Source organism: Lates calcarifer, linkage group LG1 (assembly GCF_001640805.2).
Source record: "Lates calcarifer isolate ASB-BC8 linkage group LG1, TLL_Latcal_v3, whole genome shotgun sequence".
Lineage (NCBI taxonomy): Eukaryota > Metazoa > Chordata > Actinopteri > Centropomidae > Lates > Lates calcarifer.
This window is the reverse complement of record NC_066833.1, coordinates 12,258,222-12,274,686: the sequence shown is the minus strand read 5'-3', so window position 1 is coordinate 12,274,686 and position 16,465 is coordinate 12,258,222. Positions and strand designations below refer to the sequence as shown.

Sequence of the window (16,465 nt, the reverse complement as noted above, 5' to 3'; positions counted from 1 at the left end):
CTTCCTATATAATTAGTTTCACAAAATTATAAACACCCAGCTAATTAATATTTTCATATCTGTCCACAGTAATAAAATGATGGATTAGATTAATTACATTGCCTTCCTGCAAGACAGCTTGAATTACTATGAATATATGTAAAGAGAGGCATATTTTGAGACTGTTTAGGGAGAAGAACATTATTTGAAAATATATTAATGAATTTGCTTTCCATGTACTTTCCTACTGAAACCTAAAAAAATATTGTAAACACTTACTGTGATGTCAAAATCCAACTACACACTTTCTCCGACCTACAGAGTGCCAGCACAGAGAGGAAACACAGAATTACTTGAAGTGTCTCTGTTAAATGTGAAATATTGAAGAATTAGAGGATGCTTTAACTACTGAGATAATTATTTTGTTTATAAGGGGAATGTTTCAATTCATAATACTTCCCTCAACCTACATGACACTTAGAGTAGCCTGTTGCTTTCCATTACCTCATTCTTCTGTTACACAAGCTACCTCGGGATTTTTATTCAAATCTATTTATTTAACTGTGTAAACTTATATAAAGTTATTTCTTGCATTAGACTCAGATATCAGTAAGGTCCCTCCTCATTAAACTGCACCACCATCTGAATGCAGCCTCACTGACTTGCAGTCTAGAGAACTGGACAAACTCCACTTGACTAAAATGCTGCTTTGGTACACAGGCTGCAACAGAATTCAGCAAAAGTAGGCAAAACTATACTAGAATAGTTCAATTTCTCAAAATGTGTAAGACTCCAAAAGCAATGTTTAGATCTCATTAGTTTGACCTCTCTGAACTGTCCGATGCCATCCCAAGCCACCATAGAAGCATTTTTATCAGTGGTCAATTGCCTTTGACTCTTACTGTCATCAGTGTTTAAGTCCATTAAAATCTCCTGTTCTATGTGAACAGTACACTACTTTCTGCATTAAAAAGAACATTGCCACTGAAACATCTCTATGGCAAAATAGTTGTATATCACCATAGGTAACATGACTGGATAAGTACTGGGCATCTAAAATGCAGTGTATTCATTAATTGCAGATGCAGTGTAGTTGATCAGTTTGCTAAACTGTATTCAGTTCAAAAATGGCAGTTAGCTCCATTTAAAAGTCAATCTATTTAACATATACCCACACAGATCAGCCATGATATTAAAACAACTTGCCTGATATTGTATAGGTCACCTTTGTGCAACCAGAACAGCTCTGACCCATTGAGTCCTTCACTTCAAAAGACCTCTGAAGGTGTCCTGTGGGACCTAGCACCAAGACATTAGCATCAGATCCAAGTCCGATGGGGCCTCCATGGATCTGACTTGTTTTCCCAGCACATTTGTCTTGGAGGCCAAATCAACAACTTGAAGTCTTTGTCATGTTCCTACATATATATTAGGGCTCCAGACTTTAACCCATTAGTCACAATTTGTGAGCATTCTTGGAGACAGTGTGACTAAATTTTACAACTAGGAGCACCAGTGCAACTTGCAAATATGGCCCCAATGCAGTTCTAGGGTCGGGTCCAGAGTTTCCTATACATTGCTTTATTTGGCCCATTGACAGCCGCATATTGATTTTACCATCTGTTCACACTGCTTCTCTGTCCTCTCTGTCTGGGGTGGGGCTGTATTCTCAGTGTGTTTCTTGGATACTACCCTCCTTGCATACTTTTAAAAGTGCAGCAATTCTGTCAATCTCAGTTAAAATGGCCAAAAATAGGTGGATTGCAGTTAGAGTGCAATCTTCCCTTCCCTGGACTACTGGCATAGTAGTGACACTAATCATCCAAGATGCCCAAGAGGTTTGCAGAACAGCATTATCCATTGTCAATTTTAATTATTCTCTCTGATTAAACAATATAGCCACATTATGATTCTCCTTTTCTAATCTTATTGGCAAATGCAACAATATTCACAAGTCACTTAAACTTAAGCCTTTTCAGCCACTTAGAAATCTGCCATTATTTGTGAATTATACATGGGAGGAAGATTTTCTACTTCTCTGCCTGTAAGAACCTTAACCTAGTCTTCCAGTGGTCAATGCAACCTTTCCTAGAACACAGCATGTAGCTTTGAGAGTTCATAGTACTTGGAGAGGTGCCCAAAGACTGTATGACTATCTGAACCAAACTATAACCATGAACTTATCACAAACAACACTCAAGCAAAGCCTCACAGATCTATTCAATATAAAAACTGTGGAAATTTACTTGCACCTAGGAGAGATGCTCTGGTACATTTTAGAGACAGATATATTTTCCTGGTATTGTTTATAACATCTTGTTCACCGCCTTCATATGAAGCACTTAACATACGGCTGTATGAGTGGATATGACGGCCTCACAGGACACTGTCAAACTAACAATTCTCACAAGTCATTAATAAATGTACTGTCAGTTACTCACTATTCAGTATTCAACAAAGACATCTCACATTGATTACAACTGTTTCTCAAGATGGTGGTTAGAAAATAATCAGTTATTCAGTCTGGTTGTTTTCTTCATTCAATCACTAACCCCGCTGGACTTCCCATGCCTGATCAGTGGGACCTGATTTTGCAAAGATGACATTTTGTTAGGGAAAAATTCAAAAGTTATTCCCAAGAGAAACATCTCTGATGAACAGAGAGGAAGTAATAAAGCACATTTCCAAAAGGGACTGACTGAGTCTGCTTGACCTTGACAGCCAATGGCAGTCTGGCCATCTTTCTGTGTTCTAACATAGACTGATCATTTGTCTAGATTCATTTTAATCATATGGGTAGAACAATCTAAAAAATATACATTAAATAAACCCAGTAGGGTATATAATAATGAGTTTAAGATATCTAGCTACTCATCATCATGTTAGGGGTTTTCCTCATTGCTCAACAGAATTGATAAGGCTGTTTTGGTGGCATGAAGGCAGCCCTATATACAGTAATATCAGGCAGGTGGTATTAATGTGGCTGATCAGTCCGTCAGTATTGCATATGCTCTAAATTTCTGGATTGTTCCTCTCCTCATAAAACTTTGCCCAAAAAAATTAAAAGATGGAAAATGCACAATTGACTTCTTTACTACTCTGTAATTGTATAATGCAATAATAACTATTAAAAATAATGAAAACCAGTGGCAGGGTATAAATCTAAAAGCATGCAGCATGGTATGGAAAAACAAGAATGTTGAAAAATAACTGAAGTTGCCATCAGTTTTATAGTTGAAGTAACACGCTTGTGTCATCAACTTCCCTGTAGACGTTATATTGTCGAATCCAAATTGAAACAAGACTAGGTCAAAACTTAGAATATGGCTGGACCACCCTTCCTCGGTTTGCCTCTCTCCTACACTTTGTGCTCACATATAAAGTATTGAAAGTACTGAAATGCAGTCCATTAGGACTACATCTTAACTAGCAATCACTTCAAAGCCATTTCCTGACAAAAATCACCATACAAACAAGTGAAAGACAATGGCTGTACTGTGACTTTGGCTTTATTTACTTGTGAAATGATCACTTGGAGAAAGGTGGTGTGTGTGGAAAAAGGTGGGCCTGTGCAGGGAAAGCCTGACCTCGTGCTTGCTGGGCAATATTGGCGACTATCCTCTGGGGAGAAAAATGAGCTTCTTTCCTCATACATGTTTAAACTATGATCTTATCAGTTCTCTGCTAAATAACTTCAGCAGAGGTCATCATGTGTACACTTTATTATTATATTGAGAAAGATATACTACTTTAACCAATGTTTAACGTACCTACTTCCTGCAAGTCAAAACTTAATTTAGTTGAACCTCTATAGGCACATAGTCATTTACCAAAATCGCCTCTAAGACCTTAACTATGGAGCAAATGCAGCAAGAACATGAATTATAGACTTTAAAAGTGTATCATTAAGTTTAACCACATACCCTAAGCTTATTATTGATAATCTTTAAGTTTCACAAGCATCTAACAGCATTCTTAAACGAACACTCTGAATTTTACCTGCTCCCCTTTGTGCAGTCAGTGTGTTTGCTGTTGATTTAAAACTCATCTAATTAATTATTCAAGGGTATTATTTTCTACATTGAATCTATTTCCTGCATCAGCGATGCCAGTAATGGCTCCCAGAGGATTCTGGAGTGCCACGCTTTCACCTTCTCTGCTTATAACACACTGCCTTCATAATAGTGCTTCAGACAAATTCAACACGCATGCACGCACGCGCGCGCACACACACACACACACACACACACCACACACACACACACACACACACACACACACACACACACACACACACACACAAATCAATGTTTCAAGGACTTGCAGTGTTTAGCAAAGTACTCTACTTCGTGAATTTCTGTTCTTGGCAAAGTGCAGGGTTTTGTCAGTGTGTTCTGTCCAACTGAACTCAATTCATAGATGTGATGCAGATGGGCAATAGTATGGTTGAGTAGTATAGTTTAGTACCAAAAAAAAAGTTTCTTTTATCCTAATTTTGGTTTTATGTAACTCATCATGCTATTGTAGAACCAGTTTTAAATGGTCAGTTCCATTCCACAGAGGTTGTCCAGTAACTTTTGTCATTTTTTTTTTTCTCAGGACCCTTGGAACTGTGTCTCAACTATTCTGTCTACTTCATTCAACAAAAGTATGACATTACATTATTATATTAATTACTGTATTTTAATTGTAAAGTCCTAGGGTTTATTTATTCCATTGAAATTGATATCTGACATTTCAAACAATGACAAACTTAGGCACTGAGCATCTCAACCACAAGGGTCACGTGGCCTATTGTGGATGGACTGGAATCACTCTAAATTAGATTAGGTTAGATGAATGTAAGGATTTCCATAAAAATAAGGTGTTTTCAGCAGCAAAACCAAACTTATTTGGCAGGACAAATGAATATGAGCACGGTCACTGAATATTTAAAAATAAATAAATAAAGGTGCCAAGAACACTTCTTTTAAGCAAATGAGGTACTCAGTAGAGATGTTGTTCATACTGGAGCTATATTTCTTAATGTGACAAACAGAGAAATGTTTTGTACCAACAAAGAACAATGTTACCAAACTGACATCACTGGAGAACCACAGAATAATGTTTTTAAAACCTTGTTTCAGTTATCTATTTTTCTTTTTCTTGTTAAAAGAACAGTGCAAGCACTGTGTTAGTAGAGCCATCCACCAGAGATTCAACTGGTGTGTCCCATCCCAAATGATGAAAACTGTCTAGCCATCTCCACTACACTGACTCGCAATGGTCTCTGTCCATTTTCAATTTATTGTGAGTAAGTATGAACAAATGTCAAATAATTTAAAACGGTGAGTTTTCTAAAATAACACAAAAAACATCTACAAATAAATGAAATAAAATTTAATTAAATTTAAAAAGGGAAAAAAATACTCCACAGATGTGTATTTTTCAAACAGTGTCTCACTGCACTGTAAACTATTAATTCATTCATTAATAATATTTCCGTTCAAAGTTAAGAAGGCATAAGTAACTAGAATTACCGCATCGTGGTTGTATGTCTCCACCAAGCAGTCTAGTTGCAGTTAATTAGTGTGCGAATTCTTGAGTTAGAACCAAAAACATGTTTTGTGCATCACAGTTACCTTGATGTTTGACATTTGACCACCAAAATCTAATCCGTTCATCTTTGAGTCCAAGTAAACATTTGAAGAAATTCCCTCAAGGCGTTCTTGAATTATCATATTCAGAAGAATGAGATGAATGGACAGACAACATGAAAACATACTGTCTTCAACTACAGTTGTCACCGACATGTAGGCATGTTAAGACAATGCAGTACAAAATGCTAAAGAAATGCTTGTGGTAGTTCAGAAACAGTCACCATTACATAGTTTGATCAGCAGAGAGTATTGTCAAATTTAAATTGTCCAGCTCAGTTCATATCTTTATCACATTTTTTAAATAATCAAATCTATGGCATCTTCATCAAACTGAATATCAACCAATAAATCTTTTTAAAAAACTCTTTAACTCACTCTATTCAAGCCATCCTTTTCTGCTTTTCTGAAACAAGCCAAAGGCAGTGCCAGTAGGTTGGGTGTACATCAAATTTCCCACATAAATAATCAAGGCAAGCAGTGCCTTTTCCCTTGCAAGTAAAGAACATGCAACGCATTCATCATCAAATATCACTAATAATGTGAGACAAAGGCAGACAAGACACAAGGCTGCACCTCAAATTCTCAAGGAGAAATAGTTGCAGTGGTCCACCACTACAAAAATATCTTGTACTATTCACTTAAAACAGTACTGCCACAGAGGGTGATTTTGTTGTTTTCAGTTCTGCTCTGTGCATTTGTTGTGGCTAGCATGTGTTAATGGGTAAAGCTAATATAATAAATATCCGATCGCATAATATCAGTTGAATAAAATAAATTGATTACTGTCTCATCCCTGTAACTGCAGCTGAATCAATGAATTCACAGTGGTTCATGAGGAGATAGATAGACACAGAGGCCTTGTTTTGTAAAATTAGGCTGAACACTAAAAGTGCTGGCTACCATTAACTGTCACCTGCAACAATGTGCTGGGAGGGAATTTACTGAAAATGCTTTCAGGTAAAAGAATGAGTCACCTAATGGCTGGCTGTCTGGCAATCTGAACAGTATTTTACAACAGTCTGCGACACTGCAGTGTTAAACTGTTCCTCATGACCATGAACAGTGCTGAATGTTGCCATTTCCTGTCTTTACACTCCACAACAATCACTCTGTTTACTGTAGTGCTTTTGATAGGATCTAATACCCCTTTCAATTAATCAGTTAGAGAGAAAAAAATAAGATACCAGTTTTACCAATTACAAGGCTGACATCTTAAGTAATAAGCTTTAAAAAGGACAATTGCATTTCTAAGATTTTCTCTAACACCTAAGATTTTTTATGAGTGAATCTTTACTCTTGTAAAATGGAGCAAAACTCTTCCACTGAAGCTTAATGCAGGCAGGTGAAACACAGCAGCTCATGTGACCATGTGTGACAGAGGCTGCATATAGCGGTCTACAATATATCATCCTCATGGCAATTAGTGGTGAGTTGGCAGTGAGCACTGCATATTTGGAGGAATGGGCCATACCATACAAATACAGCAGATCAGACACAGGTTGAAAAGAATAGTTTAGCACATATTCTATGTTGTATGCTGCTCTATGCCACAGTGACATTTTTAATCTTTACAATCCACAGATCATAAGGCCCAAGATCTGACTTGACTTGTAAATGTCCATCATTGCTTTAAAAAACATAACTTGAAGCCTACCCACAAATGTCACTCCTAAATAATGTCTTATTTTGAATCAAAATTAACTTCAGTTTTTGATTCACAATTCTGTATGCTTTGTACAGTGAGGGACACCATACCATTTCTTTTGAAACATCTACATTTAAATAGTTCAAGGGCCAAAAGTCGTGCTATAAAATTAAGCCACTCAAACATTAGCATATAGTGAATCAGTGAGAAAATTACAGGCATTATAGTATAATGTATTCAGCCCAAGAAATCCACTCACTATACATATAATACTTGTATTTGCATGAAGAGTAAATAAGTTATATTGCTGCCAATTTAAGGAACTTTTTTGTTGCCCAATTCAAAAACAATTTAGAATGTTATCTTAGTAAGAAGAGGCACGATAGCAAACATGATGTATTTTTCTTTGCCAATCATCTGATATCCAGTTTATAGTTTTTTCTTCTGATAAGGATACAATGTAAACTGAAATCCAGAGGCAAATATCTTTCTCTCAAGACTTAACTGCAGTAACAAGAACAATTAATAGCAATGTCAGTTTAGCCACAAACAATGTCTCACACAGATAAACCCCATTTAATTAAAATGAACATGTCAAGAAAACCCAATGTCTTATTATTGCCTGCTGATATTTTTGAGTGTTTTATAAAAATGTTTTGTAAAGCCATAACAGATTCTGCATGACTGTCTTCATCAAAATATTTTTTTTAATGCTCAAGCCTTGGCAAGAGCAATTAATTTCTATAATCATGGTAGGATTATATACATAGGAAAAGACAGATAAGGAGACTGAAGGGGACACTAATATTAAAAAATAGGTGTGCATGCATCCATGTGCAATAGGAGAAGAGTAAGGGGTGGCAGGGTGCAGATTGAAAGGGAAAAAAAAAGGTGAGTAAAAAAGAGAAAGATAAATCAGAAATTACTCTGCACAAAGGATCCAAGAGATCCATTAATATAACTCTGCCCGTTTCTCATTCAAACAGACAGCATTATAGAGACTGGGTGATGAAAATGTAGTGGAATGGAGATTCACCTGCAAGATTTCAAATAATTCTTCTCTGATGTATCAATTCTCATTTGCATCACAGTGGAGTTATAGTCTTCATTTTAAATTTTATAAAAATGTTCATAGATTTTTGCACACTTGGTCTACATGAATGTTTGTAATGGTCCTTGCATTGTACATCACTGCCTATCCTCAGAAAATGCAGGAGCATGAGTCATGAGATATTTAAGTTTACATGTCTGAATCAACACACAAGTCATAAGATTCTATGTGCTCTACTATATGAATATATCACATATAAGTGGTTACGAACACCTGCTTTTAGGCTTAGACATGCACCTGCATCTAGCACTGGGATCTCAACTATCTAATCTGCAGCCAAGGTTTGTTAGATCAATAAGAAATGTGATGTATTATAATTTTGTGTGTTTTGTTGTCCTTACAGGTGCATAGGGAACTCTAGACGTAAGTAAGGGGTGGGTGTGGGGGGCCTCTAATGCTACCCTGCAGCTTATTTACTAAGTGCCACAAAGTCAACCAAATACAACACAGCTTTGCTCAAACACTGTAATCACTGGGGGGTCGTACAGACACACACACACAAACACACACGTCCGGCCTTGATGAATACCCACACTGCCCTCTACTGGGGACAGTGAAATGCACCTTTATACTCATCTTTGACAAGAGTAATGCTGAACAGGAGTTCCAGTTTAGGAAACAGGTGTTCACATCAATAAAAAATGAAATTTCGTTCCTACCTGTAATTGCACTGCCCCAAGCCTTTGCCCCACTGAGAAACTGGTGTAGAACTTGACAGGACAGTGAACCTCTGGAGATCTGAGAAAAGAAAAAATAAATAAAGAAATAAATAACAAGGCATTTCAAATTACTGTATATATTTATTTTATATATTTCTTGAACAAGCAAACAAAATTGACCTGGTATCTATTTGTTCTAATGATATTTTAATATTAGCAAAATTCATTTTGTGCAGTCATGTACAGCAGTTAGACTTACAAAACAAGTACTATACAGACAGGTACCTCAGGTCCCACATTACCAACAAGTTAATGTGGATTTGTAGGAGTTAATTCTGGTAAATTTGGCCAGTGTGGATAGTTTGGTGCAAACTATTCCTCATCTGGAGGTTTGTCTTTATTCATTAAATCTGTTTCAGTGGTAAAATAGTTTTATCAAAGCATGGTTTAGTGCAGGTATACTAGACATAGTATACCTGCACTACTACTCTACTGCCATGTCTATGGCTATAGAAACTATGACAAGCAGTTAAAAACAATAGCATTTAAACTTATTTTGAACATGGAGGCATATCCAACAAAATAAGTAGTAATGCACACTGCTACTTGTAGGCTACAGCGCAGTACACATTATTCTGACTGCACAATGTTTGGTCATTTCTAGCTGAGTAACCACCTCACTCAGAGGAAGGGAAGCTGATGTGTTAGTGAACATAACTATACTTTGACAAGACATCAATATACATAAGTCTATTTTAATGCAGGGGCTGTCTGACAGCTGCTGCCAGCACAGCAGAAGCAAACATCCCCCCAGGATAGGGTGCTCCTCAGACGCTTTAATCTTAGATGTACAGAATGTGCAAAATTATGATCTTATGGAAATGATGCAAATAATCACACTGCCATCCTCCATTAGTATGTGACAGCCCTACATTATGCAATGCAATGCATAGTGTTCTGTCCACCCACCACTACTGCATTCAGAATGCAGAGTGATGGTGTGCATGTCTAATAAATATTTCAGAAGGATACATTTGGACCATCTACCCCACTGCATAAATCAAGAAGCTTTCCAGCCCCACATTATCAAGGCTTCACTTGGCTGCATGGCTGCTTGGCCCTTCTGCTCTCCAGCAACTGTCAGTGGTTAGACATAAGCACCTTTCACGACAATACTTCCATGTTTGTCTGCTCTTTCTATGGATTGGAGTCAATGCCAATACATAAAATTCAAAGTGTAATCTGTTGATATAAAATCCAGCTAATTTCAGTTTAGTGCATCTCCCATGAATGTGGCTCCTGTGACTCTATGAGTCATGCTAACTTTGCACTCACCACCACTGTGTAGAGATTGACAATGGGTCCCTCTTTAAGACAGGTGGACTTGTCATAGTTGATTCTGCCTGCAGAGGTATAAATCTGTGATTAATTCAATTATGTAGACCTAAATAATATGGAGTAAATCTTGGCTTTAGGGCGTCTGGGCCCCCTTGCCTGCTTTGCCCAGTGGATAATTCTTCCTTGGGTCCAGAGGTCCTCTACCCAGAAAATACAGCCAGCAATTTTAAAAATAGCTCAAGAACAAGTACAAAAATATTTTGAAGACTAGGTCGTTAGCTAAACAGACTGTTAACTATTACAACTAATTTACTTAATTCATATCTGTCAACCTTTATCAATTAACCTTATTCCCACCAAACACTGATGTCTTAGTTAAAACAATTACTTGGTTAAATTCGATAGCAGGACACAAGGTAAATAATAACAGTATTCATAAAAATTATTTACCTGTGTGTTATACGTCTTTTTTCATGGCAGCAGTATGCGGTTCGTCACAGCAGGAAAAGCACAGGTGTAGCTGCTTAAATTAACTTAAAGCCAGTCAACCTGGACACACATGATGCAACCAATTAGTTAGAATATTAATTACACCTGTGCTTTTACTACAGTGGCGTCGTATACCTGCCGGTGGATTTAACAAAACTGAATGGCAGAATGTTACCTGGGCTTTCTTTATCAACAGAGTCTCTTAAGTTAAAGTTTAAAAAAATCTCAACAATTTGATAAAGACTGGAAACATAAATACAAGAGTTTTGTAGTGCTACATCATCCCTGTTGCAGACGCCAGTTTTTAGAAGTTACATCAGATTTCCCAAACACTTGACTCTGACAAACAACACACAGGGTGTTTTTACGACTCTTACCTCTGTGAGAGCACCTTATACTCAGGCTGGGATGAAAAATATACCTTCACAACTTTACTCGTCTGAATCATTAATAACATGGTCAGCTGGCTAGCTGAGAAAGACGAACAAGGGTTAGGGTATCCCTAGATAAAAGGAACGTCACAACAACGCGCCTGCACAGGAACTAAAATTTACCAACACTGAAAGCTACATGGGGTGAACAAAGCATTGGGAACACCTGACACTCTGAAACAAAGTTTGCGACTTTTAATTAAAGAAAATATATATGTTATTATTCGTAAAAAAAAAAAATAAATAAATAAAAATAAAAAGTCACAACATTTCATCGTCCTCTCACTCTTGTTGCCTATGTTATATTTTAGTGACTATTTCTTTCTTACATGATCTCAGAGAGCTGAAGTGGTTTAAGACTGAGGGCAGTCTAAAGCGTCATGCTGAGCTGGAGCTCAACAAATATAAAGAGCAGCTGATGAAATCAGTCAAGTTAAAAGCTGCTGTAGAGTTGAAACAGTCAGGTGGATGTGGATATTAAGAAGTAGGCCTACTTCAAAACTGAGACAACCAGTCTATCGTGGTGATCATGACTGTTAGATACCAATGCAGTGGTTTTCTCCCATACTCAACTAGAATATTGGATTTATTATAACATTTATCAAAAGAAGAGACGGATATGGAGTAACAATCACAGATGCAGAGAGCTGTTCTTTTTTTTCCTCCAGGATAAGTATTCAGCTGAAACATGATGCAGAAAAAGTGGTTGCAGTAGACTTCAGCCGTCATTCACTGGTGTGTGTTATGTCATATCATTTTTGCACTGTATCACAGCTTGATGTTTCCTACTTTGTAGCAGAACACTTGCATCATTCAAGTACAAGTGGGTGATTTGATATTTTTAACCCAAAGACAAGCTCCGACTTTGGCACTGTGATGGTTTTCTAGCAGATGCAGCTGGTGTGTGGTTTCTGGTCCATGACAGCAAATTCATTGCATATCTGAATGATGGGCAGAAGTCTCCACTGGCTAATTTGGACCACAAGGGAGCCAAAGTCACTCTGCTCAAGAGCAGTAAGCTGTAATAGATGCAATGCCCTCTCACACAAAAAACAAATATTAAATGTCCTTTGTGATTAATTACTGAAATGTTTACTCTTCACTGGTTGTGAGTCATTTTTGCACTCTGATACCAGCAATAATAGAACAGATGAAGACACTGCATGATCATAATACTGAAGAATATAGTGTATATATTATTTATCATTGCATTATATGATTTCAAATGTTTTTGCTAAAGTGTCAGTAAACAATTGTCTTCTCATTGTAACAGAACAACATGGACATCCAATTGGAGTGGTCAGTCTTGCCAACTGCCTTGCCAGCTATCACTGGTTTGATCCACAACCTGCTGCACAGCCTACTCAAGCACTGCATTTGATTCAGTTCTGATGAATAAAAAAAGGCAACTCAGTGGAGCTTTAAATTACTACTGTATGCAGTGACACCAGATTGAACTTTGAATTTGTGAGAATACAGACATTACTCTGGAATTTCTAGTCCAGTAACAAACACTGATTCAAGTGATTTAACCATCAGAATATATTGTAATCACAAATGTTACAACATCATCAGATGACCATCACTTTTTGGTGTATGTAATAATGTCTTATAGTCCCAGTGAATTTTACATATTCTACATTATTTGAGTCTTTTGAATCCCTCTACTACATTTCTAGCCACCCTCAACAGCAGTTTCAGAAGGCACAGATGACAAAAATACATTGCATTGTGCCTTACAATACAAGTTTATCACAGCATTGCACTTTGAGTGAAAAAAAAGTTTAGCCAATTTCATGTTCATGCAGTTGCACTGCTCTGCATTCAGTGATTTCTCTTAGTTTCAGACATTGTTTGTGTTAAATCCTGTGCTAAGAGGTATTTGACCAGAGAGGGAGCAGCCGAGTTTATGAAAGTTCAGTCTGCTGAGAAGTGGAACTAAGACTATTTTCAATGTGGGGATTCTGACTCGGCTTAGTCCCTTAGTATTAAACTTGTCAAAGCATTCAGGGAGAGGCACAAAAACACAAATGGACATACAAAACATGAAAATTGGTTTTAATGAAACTGCATGGAGACTTCATGACTTTCTGTTTCAAGAGCTGTTACTAATGCTATATTCAAAGTCAGATGAAAATTGTCAACTGGAAGAGCATAATCACTACAACACACCACAGACTCTATTCCATGCCGTGAGGGTATGAATCACAGCCATATTAGTCAGACTGTCAACATTTGAGCAAAAAATGTGTCAGTGCTGTATTTATCTTGCTAAACCTTGACCCAGTATACCCTGCAGTGGCTTAAATGAGCAGATGGTGTTTAGCTGTTGACGCAGACTCCTTCAAGGACAGTTTCCTAAGACACATCATCTTGTAAATATAAAATGTGAGATGATTATTTGACTTATTCAAGTAGCTCACTGTGTTGCTCTTTGCCAATGCAATATTAAGTGCCACTTCACATTTATGATACAACAATATTTTAAGCTATACACATCACAGTTTTCCCCTTTTTTGCAATTTATTGTGCCAAGGCAGTTTCCCTTCTGTGATGCAATTCCCACCCCACACACTTTCAGATAGAACATATAACTGACAGTAGGAGAAAACATAGGTTTCTCATTCAACAGTAAATGTTACCTTGTATTGTAAAGATTCCAATCAAGTTAAAATTCATATTTCTGCACAGCATTGACTGCATTTCATGTTTACGACTCAAATGCAAATCCTCAGGGTTGAGACAAATTTGTTGTCTAGTTGGCGGTTCTGTTTCAGGGGGTATTACACTGCATTTATCAAAGTCAGAAGTCAAAAACTCTGACTTAACATTTCTGGAACACGGCACATCTGCTGAGTGAGGAACAAAACCACCTGCTTTAACAGCCCTCGTGGGATCTCGGGAACTGGCGCTCTTTGATGTTTCAGAGCACAGTTTAGCAAAACATTAGCATTCACCGGTGATGCGTGACAGCCAAATGCTTTTTTTTTTATCATATGAATTTGAGCAGTGTGAGATGTCAGTTTCTATTTGACAGCTCATTTGTCAGTCCTTTAGTCTTCTGTTAGGCATCATCCTTTCAGTGTACAGACACGCAAACCCTCCACCTGTCCTCTCAGGTGGAAACATCCTGGACCTTTGCCCATAGTCATACTGGCCTCCACTGCCAGAGCTTCTACACACATACACCCACAAACACGCTCACAAGCACACAGTCGCTGGGAGGAAACAACGACCACTGAGGCTGATTTTATGTTGTTTATTCTTTTATATGAGCAGACACTGGGTTTGTCCACTGAGGTTGCAGCCAGCCATTTCGAATCTTTCAGTTGGCTGGAAACTTTATCATAGATGTTAAACCATTTAATGATGATAATAAACCAAAAAATGATGTTCTGGACCCACATGAACATGACCTCAAAAAAACTGGAAGTAAGGCCTGAGATCTGGATATCAACGGACATAAGGATCCTGACAAGGGAAAATCCTTATCAGAATCAGAGTACTTACTCCTTGCAGGAAATTGTTGCCTTGCAGCGCTCCAATTCACATATACAAAGAAAATATCATAAAATAATAACAAATAAAGAATAGATGTGCAAAACTGGCAGTCAAATATGTAAAATATGAAAAAAATGTCTGTGGAAACACTGTTGGAATTTGTTTAAGACTTTATGAAATGCATTTGTGCTTTTTTTCTTTTTAAAGGGCATGTTTAGATGTTTGTCTTGAAAAGGATGTATCTGTGTCCATTTGATGTTAATCAACCGGTAAGCTCTGGTTTACTAAATTGGCATTAATGTAAAAATTGACTAACCTTAGCTTGTTTTGTGCCCTCATTTCCCTTTCTAGTTAAAGCTTGCCTGCACTGTCACTGCCCTTTGATCAATTCATAACTCAACATGTGTCCTCAGCATAGATTCCTGTTGAAAACAGAATGTACCCAACCACAGGAGACTTTCTAAAGGCTAATAGAGACACTTTGGTTTTCCTCATGCTTCATTTACAGAGGACCTGTTATATTGTCCTGACTGCCCTCTGCAAAACACAACCCCTGGCACAACAATGACTTGTCTGATTATGGCAGCTATTAGTGTAGAAGCTTGAAATGAGAAGGAAATGTCAAGGGAATACAGGGGTTGGACACAATATAATGCAATCTGATACAACAGCCCCTCAACAAATACTACTGTTGTGAAGCTTTTTGTTAAAGACTGCGAGAGCGGTGTTGGTTTAACTAAGTTGATTTTTTTAAGAAGTAGTTTGTGGTTGCAAAGTGCTGTAGCTTGTCTGTCTCTAGAGATGAAATATTGTACTTCAACGGACAGGAGGAGCCCCCTTTGTAATTACTGTTAATTTCCATAGGGTCAGGAGGAATCCACCATGTCAAATGGAACAGACTAATACCAGACTAATTCATCATTTGTTTGCCTGCTATAGTTTCATGTTGGATGGCTAAGACCTCCCTGATTTTTCTTAAGAGCCACAAACAATTAATCTTTGAACTATCACTGTATTAGGACATTTAATCCACAACTATGCAGCTATGATGGCTGCTGTGTAGTTTGTTTGATGTTGACCAGTCACTGCGATCTGAAGCATTTTCCTGAGTTGATTGTGTCTCAGTTTGACATGTTGTCCTTTCCTGAGAAATAGCTGGCAGCGTTTCCTGTGCATAGGCTCAGAAACCGGCTTTTAACATATTACACATAAAATATAGAGGAAATAAGGATTTCAAAATAATGGCAGAACAAATGGGGATTTTAACTTTTTAACTATTTTGTGGTCCTTCCTGGGTTCTGACTTTTCTTTAACAACCTGGATTCATGTTTTTCCAAATTTTCTTTTCTCACCAAACAACAACAAACCAATGTACAACATTTTTTTGGACTCTGTGTATCAGCAAGGTATGTCACCACTAATCATAACATCTAAACTGTACCAGGGACATTTTTCCTTTTAACTAATGAAATAGGAATGTACCACTGTGCCTTATGTCACAATGTTAAGATTTGCCTATGAACACATTCCTATGTTTATGTTTTATTAATTAACAATGTCAGCAGCGCACCTCTCAGTATTGTCAGCTTATAGCTCTGAATGTAACATACAGGCAAGCTACAACAAGGAATTTGATGAAAACAAGTCTCTGAAAAAAAATACACACAATGACA

At 37.3% G+C, this 16,465-nt stretch overlaps 1 long non-coding RNA gene across 1 annotated transcript; it reads right to left on the bottom strand.

The window, feature by feature from the left end:
- Nucleotides 1-8,550: 8,550 nt before the first annotated feature.
- On the bottom strand, nucleotides 8,551-10,872 carry LOC108886901 (uncharacterized). The gene is made up of 3 exons (XR_001961514.2): nucleotides 10,822-10,872; nucleotides 10,369-10,436; nucleotides 8,551-9,112 (listed from the first exon to the last, which is right to left on the bottom strand). It is a non-coding gene; the product is annotated as an uncharacterized LOC108886901 (long non-coding RNA).
- Nucleotides 10,873-16,465: the final 5,593 nt, after the last annotated feature.